The sequence below is a fragment of the Sebastes fasciatus genome, chromosome 4 (genome assembly GCF_043250625.1).
Source record: "Sebastes fasciatus isolate fSebFas1 chromosome 4, fSebFas1.pri, whole genome shotgun sequence".
NCBI classification, from domain to species: domain Eukaryota; kingdom Metazoa; phylum Chordata; class Actinopteri; order Perciformes; family Sebastidae; genus Sebastes; species Sebastes fasciatus.
In genome coordinates, this window is record NC_133798.1 from 40,520,237 (window position 1) to 40,544,965 (window position 24,729).

Consider the following 24,729-nt stretch of genomic DNA (forward strand, 5'->3'; position numbering starts at 1 on the left):
TCATCTTCTCTCATTAGACACACACTGCTCCATTATGGGCTTCATTAGCGATCCCCACCGTGCATCAGCCAGCATGTGGAGGAGCAGGTAGAACAAGTCAACACTCACTAAAGAACCAAAACAAAACAAGACATTTGCTTTTCCCCAAAGCTAATGCTTTCTGGATCATTTTAGCTTTTGATGGCTAATGACTGGGCTTTTCTATTCTTAGGTGTGTGCATGAACACACCGTGTGCATGAACACATGCACAGTGTTTGCATGCGTGACTTCCAGTGTACACATGGCATGATGATTCATAGTGCGGTTGGAGGTTATGAGTTGTTATTGATGTGTGTGTATATGCGCTGTGCTATATGCTCTTTGTTATTAATGTCCACAGTGTCCACTCTGTGCTGTTATTAATGTGACTCATATACATGAAGAGTTTCCCCATTAGTCAGAGGCCAACTGGGCCATCACACAGAGAGGAGGTGCAAGGAGTCCTCTTCCTCTTCATCCTCCTTCACCTCCTCCACATCGTCATCACCCTCATCTAAACGTACACACATGCACAGAAATACAGCCGGCAGAAAACCCTCCTGTGACTCAGGAGTTCTCTGATTCATTTAATGATCTGATATCTTACAAAGCTGATTTGAATGTAACTGAAACAAGTACTAGTTTGGAGTAGGGGTACATTTAGCCCACGTAAGTAGTGCCAGAAGCAGTTAACCTTTTAAGCCCTAAAGCCCGTCCTCCCTAGGACACAACACCTACAATAACTACCCAATCAGGAATAGCTCCTCAATCATAATGCATAATTCTAGTCTCTATAATATGAATCTATTCTAACTAAACCTATTTCTATTACCAACCCATAATAAATGGAGATGCAATAAAGGAAAAAATCAGATTTGTATCCTCGCCTAGTATTTAAGCTACATTTCAAAGGTAATATATATATACATATATCAAAACAAAGATTCCACAGATGATGATGCAACTGAATGTCTTTTAGACTCTATCACATCTGGGACTGTACATGTGATGAAAATACACCAAAATACATTTATTTTACAATTTATAAAGATATACTAAGGCCTCCATGTTTTGGCCATACTGTTTACATGTTAACTGTTTACTAGGAGTTTTACTTCAAAATATGATTTATATCCATATAGCAATGTTTCAAATAACCTACCAAAAACACTGAAATAGAAATAAACCCAATGAATAATGATCAGTATCTCTATATGACTGAAGAGCTGAAGAGCTCCCTGCATGCAGGCAGATTAACGGAGAGAGCGAGGCCCTTTGTGCTTTATGAGATGTGCACAGATTTGTCTCAACCACACAAAAACAAAGGTTTAAGGCTTGTTGGTGTCAGTGCTTCGATGAAGCCACCAGGAGGTCAAGAACAGTCAGAGCTCCTACAATGCAAGTCACTCAAACTTGACTAAGAAGGCTGCAGACTGCTTCCTGAGGCAAACTCACATCAGTCCAGTCTTCTCTGCAGAACGTGAGTCACTAAATCTGATGTTTCTGCTGAAAAGAACTTCTGCATTGGTGAAATATTTAGTCAAGAACAGATTTGTGTCAGTGTGACTGTTAAATATCAAGTTTGACTGCTTTGTTTCTGTTAAAAATCTCCAGCCTGCAGTGAATCCTGTGAGACGAGGTTGAGGGAGCAGAGTCACCTTAATGAAGGGGAGGCGTTTTAAAGGCCCAGTGTCTTCTGTTCAGATCCCTTTTCACTGAGACCAAGCTGCCACATCAGCACATTGTTTGCACATATCTGTTTGTTTGAGACCATACTTCCAACCCAGTAAGTTGCCCACAATGATTTTGGTAATTTGTTTTAGACAACATCTGGTTTATAATTTGAGTTATTTGAACATCTTCTCTATCTTAATTGAATGTGTGTATTCTTGATAGATCCTTGTACTGTTTTGGAGCGGTGTAATATAGGTCACTTACCTGTGAGCTAAAGTCAGATTGAGTAAGTAAGGCAACCTGTTAATGGTCATTTGAATGAGATTGAATATTAAGGTAGCCTATAGCCTGAAAAAAGAAAGGAAATAAATAGTTAAAAACGTAACTCACAAAGGAATAAATAAAAAGTATTTGTAGAATATCGTAAACAATGACTGTATGGTTCATGTACTTTGTAACTAGGAGTACAAACAGGATGACGACAGGCTGCTCTCGGTCACTCAGTCTCATACGGACACACGATGAGTCCTGAAGAGGCCGCCGGCTCTGTGAGATCAGTCCAGACAATAGTGAGTCCACATGACCCACGCTGCTTCTCCTCCTCAGACCTCCTCAGACCTCCTCTGAAGTCTTCCCACACATGCTTTCATCCCTTTGGAGACACTAAGAGATTCAGTCAAAAGAAAGATGAGAATGTAAACACCTCTGCATGCAGTGTGATTTAAGATTATTGCAGATGAATGTGAATATTAATTTGAGCCTCCCTGTGATAATCCCCTCATCTGTTCTTCAGGAATGGAAGAATCATTTGCCTATAGCTCTTAGTAAGCAGAGGAGTGTGTGAGGGAGCAAGCAAACTAAAGTCCCATCTCTCTGCGTTATTCTGCACTCTGTCAGAGAGGGAGATGCAGAGACAATACAGCCCACAGGACACCACGGCCTCATACAACAATCCTTTATATCTCCACTAGATTAATGCCGGGAGACAAATGCACTTCCACTGGGACAGTCACTTCTCTGGGGGAGAGCGAGGGCGGAGAACGGAAGGAGAAGGTTGATCGTTGCTGGCCCGAGGGATGAGTGAAGCGGGATGATGAACAGGCTTCATGTAATGGGTGGACTTTTGATTATGGCAATATTGAGTGTGGAAATGAGATGTTTATCAGATGTGGTTTTGAGGGAGAGACGGGAGGAGCGAGGGAGCAGAGGGAGGGCTGGGATAAGCGTTAATCTGGCTGCTAAATGGAGGGTTTGACATGTTGTGTCTGTCTGGAGAGCCCAGCGGGACACGTCTCCTCTTCATCTCCTCTCTGCACACTTTGATCAAGCTCACAATTAGCACCTCGTGATGTGTGGATAATGCTGGTGCATTTGGAGACTGATATATATATATATATATATATATATATTTATGATTCTAACTAAAAGAAAGAGTCCTGAGAACGACACCATTTTTGGGGGGAAAAGGAGGTTATGACAGCAAGAGGGAGTGAGATGAAGAAGAGAGGAAAGTATCTTTAAGCTTTTCCTAAAAACGCACAAACAGACTTAGTAAGAGTTAGTCATGGTTCTTTGCGCACTCACAGTAGATTTGGATGCTTACACAGGAGCAGAGACACCCTTCCTGTTGCTTATCCGCTTCCTGAGCCTCAATTTGTATTGAAATCCCTCACAGGCAATTATCCATATGCGAATGGTGTACTTACTCTGAGCTTATATAAGTTTCTTTCTCGGTAAGCCGCACCATTTTCATTTTAAAACTCTGATTACAATTTCAGAGTTTATTGCTATGAGAAAAAGGCAGAAATGGGTGCTGGTAGTTAACACGGAGCATCAAATCCTGCAGGACCTCTCGCTGGCTGGTTAATTTGAAAGATTGAACAATGTTTCCCTGGCATGATGTTGAAAATCCCTTTGCAGGAAGAGAGAGACGTGGGCAGCAGTTGGCATCGTTGTGGTCAGGAAGACATTTTGTTGAGTAAAGTGTTGGCAGGCAGGAGGAACCCCCCCGCCTCCTCACCGCCTCTCAGGCTGTCAGGAGTGTCATATATCTGGGGGATATCTGAGGGCGAGGGAGATCGCAGCCCAATTACGGCCTGATAACTAATCAATAGGCCACTTATTCCTACAGCAGGAAGTAAAGGAATGGGCCCCTGGGACACGTAGTTCAGATTACTCTCCCCTCAACATGGGACAGCCACTAATGATGAGACAGAAACAGAAGTGGAGAGAGGCAGAAAGAGGGGGAAATTAAAGAGAAGACAGACGCAGCATGAAGAGAGAAAGAGATGGAGACGGAGAGAAAAAACAAAGTCCATATGAAAGGGCAGTTTGTTGAACTAAGCAGCAGGAAACACAAACTAGATCCCTTTACATTTACAGGCAGGTACTTTAAAGGGTTGGTTCACCTGAACTACCACCACCAACCAAAACAACAGCAACTTACCCCTTACCTTCGGTCAGTGGAACTATGTAGAAAGAGTCACTATAATAGTCACTGAGAACTGGAGAATTAAATCTCTGCTCAGGTCAAATGCAACTCGTGAGCTCGTGTTTACAACATGGGAAACACAATATGTTTGGCGTTCAAGTGGTTAAGTCGTGGAAACACCGCCGCTAAGCAACGGCAACATTAACGTTACGATTTAGCAAGCTGGTAATATAATGCAGGAAATGTGAAGGCATAATGACAGAGGAGAAAGATGAGGCCGCTGACAATATCAACATATAATATTACAAAGAAAAACAATATACAACTGAAATTACAATATATATTCTTATGTACCAAAACATGAACTTCCATGGCCTCCGCCATTTCTGACGCCAACAAACACGTCACAACTCGTGAACTCGGAGCTTTCAGAACCTTTCCACTCACGAGGTGGTGAATACGACGAGGGGCGAGCGCTCATATGGACTCTTCTGGTGAACGCGGTAAACACGCCCCATGTGTCTCGCCTTGGTCCACGTAAATGAAGGAAAGCGATACTTCAGTCTGACGAGCCACGAGAGTCTAATTAGGTGAAAACACCTGTAGAGCCTTTTAGTATCTTTGACATATTACTGAGCTCTGTCAAACTGATGATCACCGGCAGGATGTCACAATTACATTACAGCACACTTTATATGATGGTAAACCTTTAATGCTTTTCTACCTCCCTTATTAGTGGTGATCATCAACATCTTCTGTTCAGGATTCATAGTAGTTAGCAGTCATGCTAGCTGCAGACTCCGTCCAGGTATCTGCCTCCAAACGAACCGCCCCTTGATGCTTGAAGGGTCCTCTTTCCGTGGAACACAGGAACTATTCGTTCTCATTTATCTTGACAGGCCATTCGTTTTGTCGCTCCTCTGTCACTGTCGCCCTCATGAAGAAATATGGCAGCAGTCCCCCACACCTTGTGCCCTTAGCTGACAACCTGCCCAGACCCCGGTCAGGCCCCCTACATCCTCGGGCTCCTCGTCCAAGGCCCCTGTCACTCCCACCGCTCTTCCATAATATCAAGTAAATGATCAACAGTTTCTGCCATTTCAGCACAATCAGCCTCCGGCGGGGGGTAGAATCCTGATTATACAAGTGTTGATGTGTTATAAAAGTTCATGCATTATCTTTTAGCACAGAAGTAAATAGGGATTTTTTCATCAGGCTATAGGAGGAATGGAAATTAAGGGCATGGCTGGTCTGTAGCTTGTTTTTCAGTAGCGCTGTCTAATCAGTAGAATGGTGTTTTTGGCTGTCAGGCAGAAGGCATCAGTGAAAGACGAAATCCTAAACCATCACCATTAACACTGATCAGGTTTCTCCCCAATCTGCTTGTTTATCCTCCTTTCTCCAGAGATCAGTACAAAGCTACTTTACAGCCTCTTAAACCCGACATGTTTCTCCGAGACAATGCAGACGAACCACAAAACAGTCCTCAATGACTTTAGTGATTAAACGCAAGCAGTAGTTTTGGATGAAATGAGACAAGAGAGAGCAATAGAGACAGAGAGTGAGAGTCTCTCCTCCGCTCAACTTCATCTCACAATCAGCTGCATTTGGCATCGTTGGCCAGATCCAAAGTTTTCCACTCAGAAGAACAATGCCACGCTCCCTCCAAATCGATTGGTAATACGTCTCATCCCATTGATGCCATCTCTAATCCATTCTGGGCTCCTTTGCAAGATGGAGATGGAGAGGCGGAGGGAGAGGTATGGCACGGCGCGTGGAGAGAGAGGGAGAAAGCGTAAATACTGGCTGAGTGGCCATGTATTCTGAGGAATTTGTGTTGTGTCTTTTTTTTCTCTCTCCCTCTCTCCCTCTACTGCGATGGGGCTGTGTCGTTAAGCTCTTTAGTCCGCGTGGCTAATGAAATAGGGTTGGCAGGATTACACAGGGCTAAAGCACTGTGCCTGGTGAGCCTTGGAGAAACCGCTGTAGCTCCGCCAAGTGAAAGGGAGGAAAAGGAGGAGGGGGTTTGTAGAGCGGAAGAGGGCAAGGGAAGGCTTTTGGGGGAAGGGAGATGGTAGGTTAATTGTAAAAATGAAAACACCTAGCAATACAAGACCGTTATCACAACTGTCAGGTGTCATTCTGGATTGTTTTTTAGACGTTTGATCCAGAGCTATTCGGCCCCTGAGTCTGTTGAACCCTACGCTCCCTAGAGGCGCTTCCTTTTTTCGGGTGGCCAACTGCTGGTGGAGAGAGAAAATAGAGAGAAGTAGAAGATAGCTCACACTTGGCTTCTAATAGCCATAAAAGCAGCAGAAGGTTTTTAACTAGTCGTAAAATCAGTGGCAGGAACAGGAGGATATTAATTAGATTAGCGCATTCATGGTCCTGTGATCACCTCTTCTGCTTCCATGATCATTTGTGAGTGATGGAATTAGATCAATTCATCATGTGATAGGCTGTATATTGGGAATAATATGAACACCCTGACTGAGTCATACTGACAAAAACATTAGAAACATATATGTAAAGGCTAGTTTTAAATATGTCATTGAAGCTTCCTAAAAGTTTGAAATCATTTTTATAGCGTTTGCTTCCATTCCCCAATAATGGAAAAACACGTCCTAATACAGTTTACAATCCGGTATAAACATCTTTAAAGGGGCATTCCACCAATGTTACCCATGAAGGTCAGTTTACTAATGGCGAGCGCCAGAGCCGGCCCGGACCACCAATCATTGATTCATACAGAAACTGTTTAGCTTTATGTCTTTGAGATTAAGCTCTGCAGATTACACTTAAAATAATAACTCTATTTTTCAAAATTATGTTGTAGTTTATTCTGCAAACATCTTTCCAACGTTTCCGAAATAAATGTATTTATCATCTATTAGGGTGATGCACCAGGGTCCTGCTGCGGGCAACCCAGAAGATAGGGCCTATTTAATAGGCTGCGACTTCCCGTCGACCCGGCTTCACTGCAGAACCGTAAGTAACTAAAGTCTGCTGTTTTTGATGAAAATAACATGCCTTGGTGAAATATTTAGGCAAGAACATAGATTTATGTTAGTGTGACTGAAAATGTGAAGCTTGACTGCTTTTTTCCGTTAATAGCGGGCGCTGCTTTGAGTCCAGGTGCATTTAGGTGCTTCTGAAAACTCAGAATTTCTAGTTTCCAGTGATACCAAACATGTTATGGTAGACTGACGAGAAAATTGTCACAGAGCTTTTGAACACAACTTGCTCTTATATTTACGAAGGATATAATTATATAACTTTATTATTTAAATCATTTGGACTAAGACATAGTTTGAACAACATACAGTTGGTTTACGGAGTCTGAAGGCGGTAGACCTTCTGTTTTCACAACAGCATGACATGCATATCCTCTATAAATAGAGTTTATTTGAACTACGCTACAGGGGTGAAACCGGTACCGGGTCCGTCGGGCTCAATAGTTGGCCTATTTGTAAAAAAATATAAAAAGTTAAAATTCTGTATTTTATAAATTACATTTATCATCAACATAATTGGGAAATGCTAATTAACGTATCTGGTAAGTCACAAAATGTTGCACTGAACCTACTTGCAAATCTTTGCCTGAGGCTGCAATCACCAAATAAAATGCCAGTCGTTCATTTGAATGTTGAAAAGTTGAAAAGTTGAAACGGAATCAACTTTTGGAGAAACGCAACCAGACGTTGCGCTGCGGCGGCCAATAACGTAACTGGCAATCCAGAGCAGTACAACCCTGCCATGAGGGAACGGGACGTTAATCGTCGCTTGGTGTTAATTGGCCATTACGTGACGAACCCGCACCGCCGCACAACCCTGTGTTCTATCGTCGCCACTCCTGATGCAGCCTAAAAGTCAGGATATCTTGGCCTTTGCTGCGTCGCTCTGACCATAATTAATATGTCTCTTGTGAATCGCCCAACTTTATAGAAGTCCATCCATCCATCTGCAACCGCTTATCCCGTTAGGGGTCGCGGGGGGGCTGGAGCCGATCCCAGCCGACATTGGGCGAAGGCAGGGTACACCCTGGACAGGTCGCCAGTCCATCGCAGGGCTGACACATAGAGACAGACAACCATTCACGCTCACATTCACATGTGAACTTTGAACTTTATAGAAGTACAATTCTTAATCGCTGTGGCGCCCCTTTAAAGCATCATTCAGTTTAACCCTCTGTTTATCGCAGGGAGTCATCTCTCTCTGCCCTTTCCTTCTATCTCCTTCCTCCCCTCCTCTTGTCACATCGCAGGAATAAATCTGTTTCCAAACATAATGGAGCCCTCCAGGGGGGAGGGGCCTCAGTTTAGTACGCCACTCTCTGATTGGCTGCCTGGCTTGTTGTCGTATATGATGATAAATCTGGCCCAGGTGTCACCTCCTCGGCAGCAGGTGAGGATTGATGGGATACAGGAGGACTATCCATCATCCTGGGCAGGTGGCACGCTATCGGAATTTTGGAAATCTGTTCCCAATCAGGGTCCCGCAGTGCTCGGTGGGGTTCGCAACGCTGTTTGGGAGGCGTTACTGGAAATCAATGGCAAGCACTCAAGGTCAATGTACTGTTAGAAAACTCCTTAAGCTCTGACGGATAGATCCTTCCACTCTTTCTCTGCCTCTTTCGCTCTCTCTCACTTTTTCCACGGGTGAATGCGAGGAGACACTGACATCTTCCATCCTCCAGCACCCCGGCCCCCCTGTTAAAGGAAAGGTGCTTTTTAGGTGGATGTCATAGTGGCTGTCTGGAGTAATTTGCGACGTAGCCCTTCTCTAGGTGGAGCCAGCGAGTGCCAATCTGGGGCCGAGGCTGGGACTGGGGTTGGGGCCGGGGAGTATCGGAGATCTAATAAAAGCCCAGGGCGCCTGCCTGGCTCCTTATTCTTATAGATTACCTGTAAGTCACCTTGTCCCTGCTACTGTAAGGGTTGGGAGTTAAGCTGCATAAAGGCAGACATTCACCCTCACCTCCTTGGCTGGCTGAAAGTCAATTCAAACTGCAGATCAGAGGAGGAGAAACTTTACTACAAGTCTGCTGCAAGTCAGTGATTCAGCATCCAGTCAAACTGTGGTTTCAGGTGCAGCCTCTCAAACATCCTTTCCCTCTGCTTCCCCTCCGTTTGTCTTCAAATATATTGGCACACAATAATAGAGTTTAACCATAGCTTGTCAAATCAATACTATACAGCACAACATGTGTTGCAGGGTGCTTTTTGCTTTTCACTTCAGCTTTTCAGACAGCCAGGAAAGATTTGTTTAACAAACAAACTGAAGGAAATAGAGAAGTGCAGAATGTATATGCATTTAAATACATTTCATTTGTTGTTAGGTAGAATTATAAACTTAAAAAAAAACAAAAGTTGTCTTTGCTTTAAAGCAACTATAATCCAAATGTTTATATGAACAATGGATCAAAAGAGTCAGTGAGTGAAGCACAGGAGACGAGCAAACATGGCTTAGCGTACTGGATCCACTCGGTTACACTCTTCTTCCCCGTACATCCTTACTGCAGTCTCTCTCTCTCTATATATATAGATCTATATATATATAGTATTCACAGTCTTATTCGCAGAGATACTGACTGGCGAGGGAGCGCAGCGTCAGAGACCGTCCACACTATCAAAGTCCATATCATATGTGTCTGTAAAGACAACAGGTGTCAATATAAGTAAGGTTTCTTTCTCTAACCTACATCTAGTATGCTGGCAGAAGATAACAGGAGAAGCATGTGGTTTTTATCATTCTCCTCTCATATAAAGAAAAGAAAAGAATATTGCAGGTTGTATTTTTATACAGATGAACTACATTTTGAAGTTAAATTAGTTGTCGGTGCTTGAGAACACATAAGTTCCCGATGTGTTAAATAAGAAGGTGTGGACCAGGAACCTCCACACACACACAGTAGTAGCTATCTGTCTCCGTACGTTGACCTCATTACCTGTCTGGAGGTCAGCTGCCGGGAAGGTCACAGACCTAACCGACTCTAAGCTCGTATCTTCTTCTCTCACCTTTTACCTTTCATGCTCATTCTTCTTTTATCAACATTCAACTCTACAATCCTGTATTTCATATGTCTGTCTTGTATGTCTAAGTCCATCTCACCGTTACGTCTACTAGTCTTCACATTTGCCACCCTGCCCCTCTATCCCAAGGTGACCCTGCCTCCCAATCCCCACTATCGGTCAGGCTCGGGCCCCTATTAATCCTACTTCATTTGTCCTGCCTCTTCCCTCCACTTTCGGAGGAATTTATGACAGTACCTTAAATGCTAATGGAGTCTAATCTGTGGAGAGCTTCGCTCTTTTCTAAAGACTCCTATCACTCTTTGTGCCACATGCATACAATGAGTCCACACATACAGGGACAGAGCCAGACTGGTATTAAGAGAAAGTTCCCTCAGTGAATAGACAGCACATGTCCATTCAAATGTATTTCCACCCAGGAAATCATGTCCTCTTTGTGGAATAGTGAAAATAATATTTTATAGTCTCGTTTCAAAAGATGAATCCTCTATCAGAGTTCAATGGCTCGGGGTAAGAGTCACTGCAGTGAACTGGAGAGATTCATTTTGGGCTGGGTTAATTCACTTGGAGTAAGTATGCGTCTGTCCCGTTGTCCGTCCGTCTGTCACTGTGACAATTAACACGGAAACTCCTCGAGAATGTTTAGCCTCACTCGAGGATAAAACCGGTGAAAAAATAAGTGCTTCCTTTGGAAAATGTGTGTTTATAAGAGAGAGGATAAAACTGGACAATTTTCTGCCTCACTAGTTTATTCAATGCAGGGGTAAAATAATGCACATTTTAAATGGATGTAATTACTAGTTATCACTGGCAGTTACTCCAAGTCACTTTGTGCTGGGATCGAGTGAAGGGACCAGTGATTTCTCTTCAACACTGGAAGCTATATACCAAACACACAATGGTCCTGTGAGGGGAACAATGTGACCTCCGTTCAGCACACAGATCCTCTCCGTTTGACCGGAGGAGAGACACGGTGAAGACAGGGACAGAAAGACTGTTAAGATGCTGGACTTTACACACGAGACACATGTGAACATACAAAACGCACGTGCCCCATCGTAGACCGCGAGCCGTGATCTCGACATAATGAAGTGTTAATTAGTGAAGCATTAGTCTCTTCTACATATCTATATAATGTCCTAATCTGTTCTAATCCAAATGGCTTCATAATGAAGTGCGTACAAAGACCCCACTTCTGTCAGGTGATATGCAGGTAATGGAGACACACACACCTCATTATTACAGCAATACTATACAGTATAAATACACTACATTCAATAGGAAATGTATAACCTAATTGTCTGGTAATTCTTCATTCTGATTTTTACAATATAAAATAAAGACATAAAATTAGGGATGCACTGATCTGACTTTTTCAGTCCCGATAGCGATACCTGGGCGTCGGGTATCGGCCGATCAGCTGTATGCCTCACTGTGTGGAAGTGACTGGGTTAGAGTGGAGCAATATCAGGTTGACTAAAATATTGCTTTTCTAACTTTGTAAAACAAAATGTAAGAAACACACTGATATAAACTGATTTAATTGTTCTTTATTTTTAAAATAATAAATCGTACAGCAGAAACAGGAATCACCGTTCAAGTGTGAACCTTTTTAATGTAGCAACAAATTAGTCAAAAGTTAAACGGGAATTAAAATTCCAGTCTAATGTATAGAGTATATAAACCTAGAATTAAATTGAATAGATTGAATATTTGAGTCCGTATCGGCCCGATATCCCGTTCGGTATCGGTATCGGGGCATCCCTACATAAAATACACTAAATCATTTGCCAGATTTAACCACTCTAAAAACACATTTGCAACTTATTCTATAATACATACTGGTATGAAATGTGGCTAACCTTGAATGTCACATGCTAAACAATATTGTATATTTAGACATTTAGAAGGGATTCCAGACAAATCGGCCTTCATAATCAACCCGGTATAATTACATCCATAATATCAATGGAGAAAAATCATATTGGAATGCACTGAGGCGTGTGTGTGGGATTGTGTTTGTGCAGGTGTGTGTGTGTGTGTGTGCGTGCACGTCCATGCACGTGTTAATTCTGTGCTGGTCACTGGAGTAAGCCACGCTAGAGAAGGCAAAGCTGTGATTGCGTTGAGCGCTGTGCTGCGACCGACAGACTTAATAGCGGCCCCGCTGGGCTGAGATCAGCTATTAAGATAAACCTAAACTTAGTTTAATTCCTGGGCAGAATTACGCTCAGACCTGGCCTGCATTTGCATTCATGGAAATTTCATTAAAAGACTAATTTTGGCAAAGATTTGGGTTCTCTTGTTATTTCTGAAGGCAGGGCATTGTCATTTGCATGAATGCATTATGTATGAGAAGCAGTGTGACATCAAGACACACCTTTTTATTTCAAGCCCCGTTTTATTTACATGAGAGGAAGGAGCGGGAGTATGATCCAGTATCATGAGCAGGCCACATCTATTACACACCTTGTCAGCTGGGCTCTCTTTGTGGTCGTGACCTCTTTGAAAACGCCCGTGTGTGGTACAACTGTTGGTTCATTTATCTGAATATAAATTGAAGCAGGTCATTGACGGAGGAACGCCGGCCTGTGAGACTGATCAGAGCGTAATAAAGCTGGTCATCCTCCGGTTAAAACGCAGCCTGACAGTGAGCTATTGTTTCCTGGAACTGTGGCTACCCATAAGGCAGTTCTATTCTCATAATCACCACACATAATGGATGATATGGGTCAACGTGGAGGTGGGGTATTTTTCATGCTCACTTTTAGCCAGCCAGCCTATTCTTTTATAGAACCTCTTCATGAGCGAGTTGGAACATCGCTGAATCTCACACTGCACATCTTCCTGTTTTACCCTTGGTTTGACTTGTTTACCTGAAAACGTCGGGGGTGGGGGGGGGAGGTCACGCTCCAGGAAACAACAGCGGTAACAAGTTTTACAAGACTACAGCACAGTGCTCTAAAGTCATTCTCCTAATTGAATTTAAAGGAGGAATAAGAGAAATGTTTTTCTTTTTTTATTGAGACGAATAATATAATTTATCCAACATACAGTGAGACAACATATAACATATACAGCACATACATAATTAATATAAACCAAGCTCCCCCTGGCCACCAATCTAGATACGTGTACACCATGAGACGGGCATGTCTCCCCAGAACAAATACAATACCAAACAATACCTACACATACATACACACAGATAATGTATTACATAATGATTAGGGCTGTCAAAGTTAACCTGATAATAACACGTTAACCTGATAATAACACGTTAACGTGATAATAACACGTTAACGTGATAATAACAAGTTAACCTGATAATAACAAGTTAACCTGATAATAACACGTTAACGTGATAATAACAAGTTAACGTGATAATAACACGTTAACGTGATAATAACAAGTTAACCTGATAATAACACGTTAACCTGATAATAACACGTTAACGTGATAATAACAAGTTAACCTAATAATAACAAGTTAACCTGATAATAACACGTTAACGTGATAATAACACGTTAACGTGATAATAACAAGTTAACCTGATAATAACACGTTAACCTGATAACAAGTTAACCTGATAATAACACGTTAACCTGATAACAAGTTAACCTGATAATAACGAGTTAACCTGATAATAACAAGTTAATGTGACAATAACACGTTAACGTGATAATAACACGTTAACGTGATAATAACACGTTAACGTGATAATAACAAGTTAACCTGATAATAACACGTTAACGTGATAATAACAAGTTAACGTGATAATAACACGTTAACCTGATAATAACACGTTAACGTGATAATAACAAGTTAACCTGATAATAACACGTTAACGTGATAATAACAAGTTAACGTGATAATAACACGTTAACGTGATAATAACAAGTTAACCTGATAATAACACGTTAACCTGATAATAACACGTTAACGTGATAATAACACGTTAACCTGATAATAACACGTTAACGTGATAATAACAAGTTAACGTGATAATAACACGTTAACGTGATAATAACAAGTTAACCTGATAATAACACGTTAACGTGATAATAACAAGTTAACGTGATAATAACACGTTAACGTGATAATAACAAGTTAACCTGATAATAACACGTTAACCTGATAATAACACGTTAACGTGATAATAACAAGTTAACCTGATAATAACACGTTAACGTGATAATAACAAGTTAACGTGATAATAACACGTTAACGTGATAATAACAAGTTAACCTGATAATAACACGTTAACCTGATAATAACACGTTAACGTGATAATAACACGTTAAAGTGATAATAACAAGTTAACCTGATAATAACACGTTAACGTGATAATAACAAGTTAACCTGATAATAACAAGTTAACCTGATAATAACACGTTAACGTGATAATAACACGTTAACGTGATAATAACACGTTAACCTGATAATAACACGTTAACGTGATAATAACACGTTAACCTGATAATAACAAGTTAACCTGATAATAACACGTTAACGTGATAATAACAAGTTAACCTGATAATAACAAGTTAACCTGATAATAACAAGTTAACATGATAATAACACGTTAACGTGATAATAACACGTTAACGTGATAATAACAAGTTAACCTGATAATAACACGTTAACCTGATAATAACACGTTAAAGTGATAATAACAAGTTAACCTGATAATAACAAGTTAACCTGATAATAACACGTTAACGTGATAATAACACGTTAACGTGATAATAACAAGTTAACCTGATAATAACACGTTAACGTGATAATAACAAGTTAACCTGATAATAACACGTTAACGTGATAATAACAAGTTAACGTGATAATAACACGTTAACGTGATAATAACAAGTTAACCTGATAATAACACGTTAACCTGATAATAACACGTTAACGTGATAATAACACGTTAACCTGATAATAACAAGTTAACCTGATAATAACACGTTAACGTGATAATAACAAGTTAACCTGATAATAACAAGTTAACCTGATAATAACAAGTTAACATGATAATAACACGTTAACGTGATAATAACAAGTTAACCTGATAATAACAAGTTAACGTGATAATAACAAGTTAACGTGATAATAACACGTTAACGTGATAATAACAAGTTAACCTGATAATAACACGTTAACCTGATAATAACACGTTAAAGTGATAATAACAAGTTAACCTGATAATAACAAGTTAACCTGATAATAACACGTTAACGTGATAATAACACGTTAACGTGACAATAACACGTTAACGTGATAATAACAAGTTAACCTGATAATAACAAGTTAACCTGATAATAACACGTTAACGTGATAATAACACGTTAACGTGATAATAACACGTTAACGTGATAATAACAAGTTAACCTGATAATAACAAGTTAACCTGATAATAACAAGTTAACCTGATAATAACACGTTAATGTGACAATAACACGTTAACGTGATAATAACACGTTAACGTGATAATAACAAGTTAACCTGATAATAACACGTTAACCTGATAATAACACGTTAACGTGATAATAACAAGTTAACCTGATAATAACACGTTAACCTGATAACAACAAGTTAACCTGATAATAACAAGTTAACCTGATAATAACAAGTTAACCTGATAATAACACGTTAACCTGATAATAACACGTTAACGTGATAATAACAAGTTAACCTGATAATAACACGTTAACGTGATAATAACACGTTAACCTGATAATAACAAGTTAACCTGATAATAACAAGTTAACCTGATAATAACAAGTTAACCTGATAATAACACGTTAATGTGACAATAACACGTTAACGTGATAATAACACGTTAACGTGATAATAACAAGTTAACCTGATAATAACACGTTAACCTGATAATAACACGTTAACGTGATAATAACAAGTTAACCTGATAATAACACGTTAACCTGATAACAACAAGTTAACCTGATAATAACAAGTTAACCTGATAATAACAAGTTAACCTGATAATAACACGTTAACCTGATAATAACACGTTAACGTGATAATAACAAGTTAACCTGATAATAACACGTTAACGTGATAATAACACGTTAACCTGATAATAACAAGTTAACCTGATAATAACAAGTTAACCTGATAATAACACGTTAACCTGATAATAACACGTTAACGTGATAATAACAAGTTAACCTGATAATAACACGTTAACCTGATAACAACAAGTTAACCTGATAATAACAAGTTAACCTGATAATAACAAGTTAACCTGATAATAACACGTTAACCTGATAATAACACGTTAACGTGATAATAACACGTTAACCTGATAATAACAAGTTAACCTGATAATAACACGTTAACGTGACAATAACACGTTAACGTGACAATAACACGTTAACGTGACAATAACACGTTAACACCACTCATTTCTTTAACAAATTAATGCAATCGATCTTTCAGAGGTTGTAGCGGCTCAGTTTTAAAGCTAGAGTGAAGATTGTGGTTTCATATGAAACTAGAGACGCTGATGAATCCATCGGTACCAACATGTCACACTAAGGAGGCTAAATCACACTCCACACCTAAAACTGTCATGTCCATGTCCAAAGGGGTCCCTTGACCTCTGACCTCCAGATCAGTGAATGTAAATGGGTTCTATGGGTACCCACGAGTCTCCCCTTTACAGACATGCCCACTTTATGATCATCACATGCAGTTTGGGGCAAGTCATAGTCAAGTCAGCACACTGACACACTGACAGCTGTTGTTGCCTGTTGGGCTGCAGTTTGCCATGTTATGATCTGAGCATATTGTTTTATGCTAAATGCAGTACCTGTGAGGGTTTCTGGATCAATATCTGTTATTGATCTGTGTTGTTCATTGATTTAATATAATAAATATATACATACATTTGCATAAAGCAGCAGATATGTCCACTCCCATGTTGATGAGAGGATTAAATACTTAAATAAATCAATTAAATCTCCCTTTAAGGTTCATTTAGAACAGATAAAAAATGTGTGATTAATTTGTGATTAATCATGATTAAATATTGTAATCGATTGAAAGCCCTAATAATAATAATACACACACTCATGCTTACACACAAACACAGAAATGCTTTTTAAAGTACTCAAAACAAAAGACATTCATTTTTAAAAGACACATTTCTGCTGATTAAGAATATGGGGGGGGGGGGCTTGTTACGTGTTCATGTATGTTTCCATATTAAGCCATGCATTTATAACGGCATATTGAATGTAAAACTCAATAAACCATATGGCGTTTTTATTTGTTTTCTAGTGCAGGTTTACAGCAACAAATAAAAGCAAATGTATAGGAGTTTTATGACAAAGGAAATTACACAAGACTTTTCACTGCACCCTGATGACTGAGGGCATAAATGTGACAATCAGCAGCAGAGAGATGCAGCCTCACAGCGTGGCCTCTGCACCCCACATCTATTCATCTGTATTATAAGACATATTGTTCATGTGCATGCTTAAATTCATTTAGTTTTCATGTTAAGACTATAAGAGAATCATATTCATGCAGAAGTGAATGTCTCAGATCCAGTGTCTTGTATGTCCACACACAGAACAACTGCAGCCTCCTGCTCCCTAAATCCACACTGTAACCCTGTCAGGGGCTTTAGTGAACGTGTTTACAGCGCTGTACGGCCAGTGATCATGAAGTAGCCTCTTTTCCCCCCAGCTCCATCTCAACCGCCTTAAACTTTAATAGTGGACAGTTAAATATTAATAACTGATATCAGTGGGGGCTACTTTACTGTTTTGGCAGCAGTACAACGTTAGACCGCCCGAGCTCCATAACTGCTGCGCTGGTCCTGCTCCAAAGAACGCACACACACCAACACACTATAGGCACACATGCACACACACCAACACACTATAGGCACACATGCACACACACCAACACACCATAGGCACACATGCACACACACCAACACACTATAGGCACACATGCACACACACCAACACACTATAGGCACACATGCACACACACCAACACACCATAGGCACACATGCACACACACCAACACACTATAGGCACACATGCACACACACCAACACACTATAGGCACACATGCACACACACCAACACACCATAGGCACACATGCACACACAAACAGATAATTTATGGAAGCATAGTATTACTACAGTTATTACTGCTAATAGCACTAATACTGCTTCTAATAATAAAATGGCAGAAAATGCTAAAACCACACAGAAATATAAATCAAATATATATAATATAATATAAATAAAACTAGCTGGGATAATGAAAACTAGGGCAGCCAGTATAGACATGCACACACTGCAGTACACTTTACATTAGAGGGAGGTTCATGATTCTGCAATGAGCCTGAAATAAAATATAAATAGCAATAATAAAATAACAATCGTTTTGTTCTGGAGGCGGATTCCTGTTTCTGCCAATGTAACACAAACAAGGGAGCATCTTAGTCAGAATATAAGACCATAATGTGATTGACAACGTGGTAATATAGATTACATTTCTAAACTGTCAATTGAATATAGGACAACATCTGCAGAATACTTGCTTCAGGTTGATAATGTTTGGTGCTTTATGTCTGTGTTTTTACATCTAAAAAAGCTTTCAGGCGCTCTGTCATGTCCCATCTTCACCTCTAACATTCAGGTGCACTGGTTTGTCAACACAGATGTCTCAGTGTGTCTCTGTACATCTTTACCTAAACATGCAGGGTCTCCACAGGTCAGCAAACATCACATACGCTGTCTCCTGGTGCCTGCAGGGTCCCAGGTTCGAGTACAGCCCAACTAGCTCTGCAAAAACACAACCTTTTTCTGCCTCGAGGCTGCACTGAAACAGGCCACACTTCAATCACAATTACCTTAATTAAGAGAGAAACTAAAGCTCAGCACTCGCACAGTGCAGGAGATAGTCAACAGAGGTTTAAATCAACATTTCAGCTATATGCCCAAACGTGTGGTGCATTTCTCCATCATGAAAAACAAAGTAGTTGACCTTGACGTGAGTTCTGCCTCCGTGGGTCCGTTCCCTCATGAAGCTTCACGTGTGCTCGACGTTTATCACAGAAATGAAATCTGCATGAAATATCTGAAAGAGTTTGGGATCAAATTGTTCTCGAGTGATATTTCACACATTTCAAAGTAAAAGTAAAGAAAAACATGAATAAATGTTTCTCAGTTAAACACGTATTCCCAATGAGCATTCCCTATTTCTGTTTTATCTCAGGCAGCGACTCATCCAGCCGGCTCAGAAGAGCGGCCGTCAGCAGTTTTGGCCCGTTCTCCCCGTGTTCTTGTTTTCTCTATTTCTCTCCGTCTCTCTCTCCCTCTCGCCTTATGTTGTGCTTTGCATTTCCCAGATGAATCAGACGGGTTAAGGAGTGAAGTGAGCATATACACGTTAATCCTTTATTTGCTTGATGAACATATTTGTTTACTCCAGGGTGCTCACTCTTCGAGGTAATTACATCCCCCTATCTCAACCTCTAATTACAGGTTTAGTAGTACAATCGAGGTCTTCAAAGTCAAGTGAAACACCTTTCTTTGAGCTTTCTTTATTTCATTCCCTGCTGATCATATACTATACTTCTATAACTGGACAGAGACACTTGAAGAACACTTGTTTTTAACTTGAACAACATTTCAGGTCATGCCAGAACTCCCAGATGTCCTCTCTCCCACCCACCCTTGCCCTGCCAATGTCTCATATAACTATATAATATAACTATTCATCCCGTGAAACTTTGTTGACTAGCAGCTGCTGTGATGAAGCTCAGGCTTGCGGCTTGTAAGCCCGTTCTCATCCAGAGGTCATTGTGGAGGAGAGCTCAATGGGCCGGCACCGGCCCCTACTGCGCTGCCAAGACGAGAGCAGGAGCGCTGCTAATCTGAGAATTGGGGGGGATTAGGCTGCACTGTTATTGTCTGTTTGATGAGGGATTAAATTTGGTTAATCCAGACCTTCATATGGGATTCCTCATTTAAGATAGCAGTGCAGTTCCATCACACAGCTTAACCGAACCTCTCTCTCTCTCACACTCTCTCTGTCTCTCTTTCTCATACCAATCAATATTTATTTTGCTCTCTCTCTCCATCCCCATGTGTCTCTCTGTGTCTACATCTTCACTCCCCAATTACCTGTGATTGTGATCGCTTCTGATAAGGTCTGAAAATAATTAACGGTGCTATTTAAATGCTTCTATTTAGTTATTCAACGCAATGTAAAACGTGGAAATGAAAGTCGCACATTTGCATCTGTTATATGTGTGCAAACTGAAAATGAGTATGTGGTGTTTGCACTAAAGAACATCATAAGAAAATATTTTACAGATTAATTTTGAACACAGGTATGTCAAGGAAAAAATCATTACTGAGGCCCCGACATTGATCCAGCATCCTTCAGCCAACAAGTTATTTATTTCATATTAGTTTTATTTATTTAGACAAGGTCAGAGGGTTTTACATCAAACCTGCTTAAAAGAGGTAATAATGATATCCAAGTATTGCAACTCAGTCCTGTGTTTCTCCTCCAAAGATAAATGAGTCAAAATCATAAAACAATACAGCTTATTTTTTATTTTTATCAGTTTAAGAACAATATCCAGAATTACAAACATGCAGATTCAGCTTCAATACAACGTGTGGCTTTGCATCATTTCTCAGAGAAGAAATATTGACTTTATTTCTCCTGTTCATAACACAGATTGATGCATGTGAATAAATTAGTTCTCAACTTCAAATATTCATGATTCAAATGTGATTTTCTCTATATTCCTGTAGGTACAGCTGCTCTCCGGAGAACACATAAAAGGACAATAACAATATTCTAAGTGCCATTTTGCTGCATCATCACAGTCCTCGCTGATGTATTCAGCTTTATTGTACTTTTCATTCAGTCAATACAGAAAGAAAGTGGTTTTTAGATGGCTCGCCACTTGCCAATACAAAGGCACGACCATAAAAGTATATGATCTAATTGATTCGTTGTGAAAATATATTCCAGAGTTTTATGCATCCGAGTAGAGCCTGCACAGGAAACAGATGTAGATGTATTTCTTAATCTCCCAAAATATGCTTACTAGTGACAGGCAAATAAAGCCACATATGTACATTTAAACAGTTAATAAAACAAAGCCTGTTTAACAATCAGAGCGTGTGGGAGGGCAGGAGAGGGAGATGGGTGAAAGTCAGTATATCATCCATTTATATCTGCACAGCAGCTTGTAAAATCCGGAGCATTGTCTCTTTGCCACACGTGCACCGCTTCCCTTTTGCTGACATCTCCCCCTCCTCCTCCTCCGTTCGCTCAGCCGCACCATTTAGAACAGTTGGCATCATTAATGGGAGGGATTGCCTCTAAATTGGCAACAATGAAAAGACAAATTATGAGTGGCAGAGTGCTGGAAAGTGAGAGAGGGCGGGTGGGAGGAAGAAGGGAAGAATTAGAGTATTTGAATAATTTAGCCCCCCGTGGCTGGGATGACAGGAGTGTTATTCTGAAGGAAGGCCCCGCTGCTAGAGAAACCAGAGGATGTAATGAAACGTAAGCGTGTGTCTCTGTGTGTGTGTGTGTGTGTGCGTGTGTGTGTGTGTGTGTGTGTGTGTGTGTGTGTGTGTGTGTGTGTGTGTTGCTCTTCCTCGGCGGCTCAGTACATTTGATTTGGCAAGTATTTTCTCACTTAGCAATCAGGCTGGTTATAGAGAGGGCTGCTGTGACATGAGCCCTGTGTGTGTTTCTTTTTGTCAGAAACAGAGAGGCACTTGGGCATGTCAGCAGTGAGCTTTTTGTTTTGTAAGCTCTGTACACACTTTCTCTAAGCCATTACTCTATTTACCCCTGAAACTGTACATACGGCAGACCAGAGCTTTCACAACTTTAGTGTAACTTTTCTGAAATAATAATGAAAAAAAAAAGATACTCCACAAACTGTTACCCCCAAAATGTGGTGCAATCCGTGGAGCATTTGTACTGGACCAGTCAAACAGTCTCTGTCTTCTAAATGTGTGTGAATGTGGGCCCAGTGACAGCTCCGTCCTTCACCTGTCCCCCACAGCGCTATCTAGGGACCCCCTCCCAGGCCTTCTCTTTAGGGAAGAGGGAGACACCCCAGACACCTCCCCACACTCAACTCCACTTCTGCCTTTGAACACTTCCTCCACTTCAATGGCAACTTGTCTAAAAAAGCTCCTGCACTCGGTTCCTCACACAGCCACTTATAAGAAAGAATTCTCTCTTTCTCTCCTCTCTCTCACTAGCTCTCCTTCTCCCTGCCTTCTCTCTCTTTCTCTGCTGGCACTTGTAATTATCTTATGCCTGGGAGACAGGTTTTAAGCAGAGGTGTCAGGCCAGGTGCTTCCTGACAGCTGGGGATGATTAGGAGAATTCTGGAGTTCTGTCACTGGTCTCCATGGTGCTCCCCACGGCGACCGGGATGCCTTGTTGTCACAGCAACAATAGCACTTCTTAATTTGTTGACGGGGAGAAATTCATCAAGGCCTATGTGGCTCTGCAACCCTAAACAACAGGCCCTCTGGGGGGTAGCGAGGCGCACCGAGGGACCGGGGACTGGGCTACTGATGGAGAGACCAAACTTCTGCAGCTCCTCCTCACTTTGCTCCTCACATACACTGCTACTCTCACTTTTTATTCATTGCCTTCTCTCCATCTTTCTGTCTCCTGATGCTCTCTCACTGCTTTATTTTTTAAAACTGTAAAACTGTCCATCCCACCCATGTATTTCTCCTTCTTTACATACAAACAGACCGAGAGACCTAACTTTCTTAGTTCATTAGAGCTCAGCTCACTGTCCTTGTCTGTTTCTATTGGTTTGCTTGTGTGAGTGTTGTAATGTGCTGTCAAGAGTACGAACAGCCGTGTGTGTTATAACTTGTGCTTCAGGACTACAAGAGGCCAGAGACTTACACACAGACACACCGGCCTCATAAATGTTGGATTGGAATCCCTCTGCTGTGACACTCGCACACACTCACTCAGCGATTGAACCACCGAGCTGCTGGGAAACATTACAGCCCCAAACCACACATGCACAGTCTGCACAGGTGGACAAGGTAGCCTACAATGTCTTTCAACACAGCTGTCTGATTCAAGTGTGTTAATGATATAAACTGTGCAATAACGTGGTACATTTTACATTCTTAGACTTACATTGGCTAGAAGATGTGGACCATATGATGCAGGTGTTAGTTTGTAGTTCTAAATAGATGTGGCAGTGTTGTTAAACTGCAGGTAAGGACAGCAACATTTTGTTGAGTTAGTCCCGATTCACGACGTCCAAACAACTAACAGCAGGTGGAGGAAAGAGAGGACTGTGATGAAGCTGGTGGCCTGCAGGTCTGAGGGACAGCTGCAGTGGAAAGGACAGTGGAGACACAACCAAAACTACACAGAAAATAAACCGATGTGGAGAAGTCAGGAATGAGTGTGAGAGGGAAAGCGAGACGGTATAGGGAGCTAACTGGTTAATGTGTCTATCTGTGACAGAGCATGAATCATCCAAACACAGGGCTTTCAACCAGGAGACCGCTGTTTGTGTCCCGTGTGAAACCAATAATGTGTTGTTTGTCTGTGTGTTCTCAACGTTAACTTTCATTTTCACTTTACAAACGTAGTTATTTTAAGCCAAACCATGGTGTTTTTTCCTAAACCTATTGGTTTTGTTGCCTAAAGCATCATTTTATGCACTTGGTTACCCAGTGCCTTGGAAAGTGACATCAACGGGGTGACCAGATCCCGACAAACCAACCAAACGTGGGGCAAAGAGTATGTTTGTGTGGGACAATATGGGTCATGTTACCAAGGCTGAGAGGTAGTCTACAATATTGATCTAATGTCTATTTAACTTAAATAATAAACATTTCTATTCTGCCCCTTATCTTGTAACATCTCTATGCTTTAATGCCAGAATGCCTCCAAAGATCGGCACATCTCTTTTTGAGTCTTGTGAGACTCATATGAACTGAGTCTCTTCATGTCGTATTCCCCCTCAGTGTCAAATATAACAATAACTCACTAAACACTCTGAGAATCTCCGTCCACCTTCTTATAAATACTTCTAAGTAGTTCCACAGTCTTTGTTGTAGCTGCTCTTCTTTTCCTTTGTGCTAGTTTACATCATATTCCTCCTAAATCTGCAGAGCTTGTGACTTTGAGGTGACTCACAGTTTTCTCCGTTGGGCGTAGTGAAGCGAAGACGGTGAAATGTGAACCTGAACTTGACCCACGTGTTCTCAGTTTGACAGCGAACACAGCGCCGTGATGCCAGCCTTCCTGCTTTCTACACAGCCATTGGATAAAAGCCAGATTTTAGAGAAACGTCTGTCCTGCAGCGGTTTGACTTTTGAAAACTAGAGTCAATAAAAATGTGGGACATCGTCTCAATATGTTGGACGTGGGACAATAAGGGATAAAAATGCTGTGCAGTCCATGGGACACCTGGTCACCCTAGACACCAAGAGCTCCTGACAAAGCGTCAGTATGTGACAAGTTGGGATGAGAATGTGTTGGGAACAAAGTACAACGT

At 40.9% G+C, this 24,729-nt stretch overlaps 1 long non-coding RNA gene across 1 annotated transcript in view; it reads left to right on the top strand.

The window, feature by feature from the left end:
* The first annotated feature begins 1,639 nt into the window (after nucleotides 1-1,639).
* The window catches only part of LOC141767128 (uncharacterized), a 41,156-nt gene continuing 18,066 nt past the window's right edge, over nucleotides 1,640-24,729 (top strand). The window contains exons 1-3 of the long non-coding RNA XR_012593785.1: nucleotides 1,640-1,805; nucleotides 2,156-2,262; nucleotides 7,019-7,112. This is a non-coding gene — a long non-coding RNA (uncharacterized LOC141767128). The remainder of the gene's footprint in view (nucleotides 1,806-2,155; nucleotides 2,263-7,018; nucleotides 7,113-24,729) is intronic.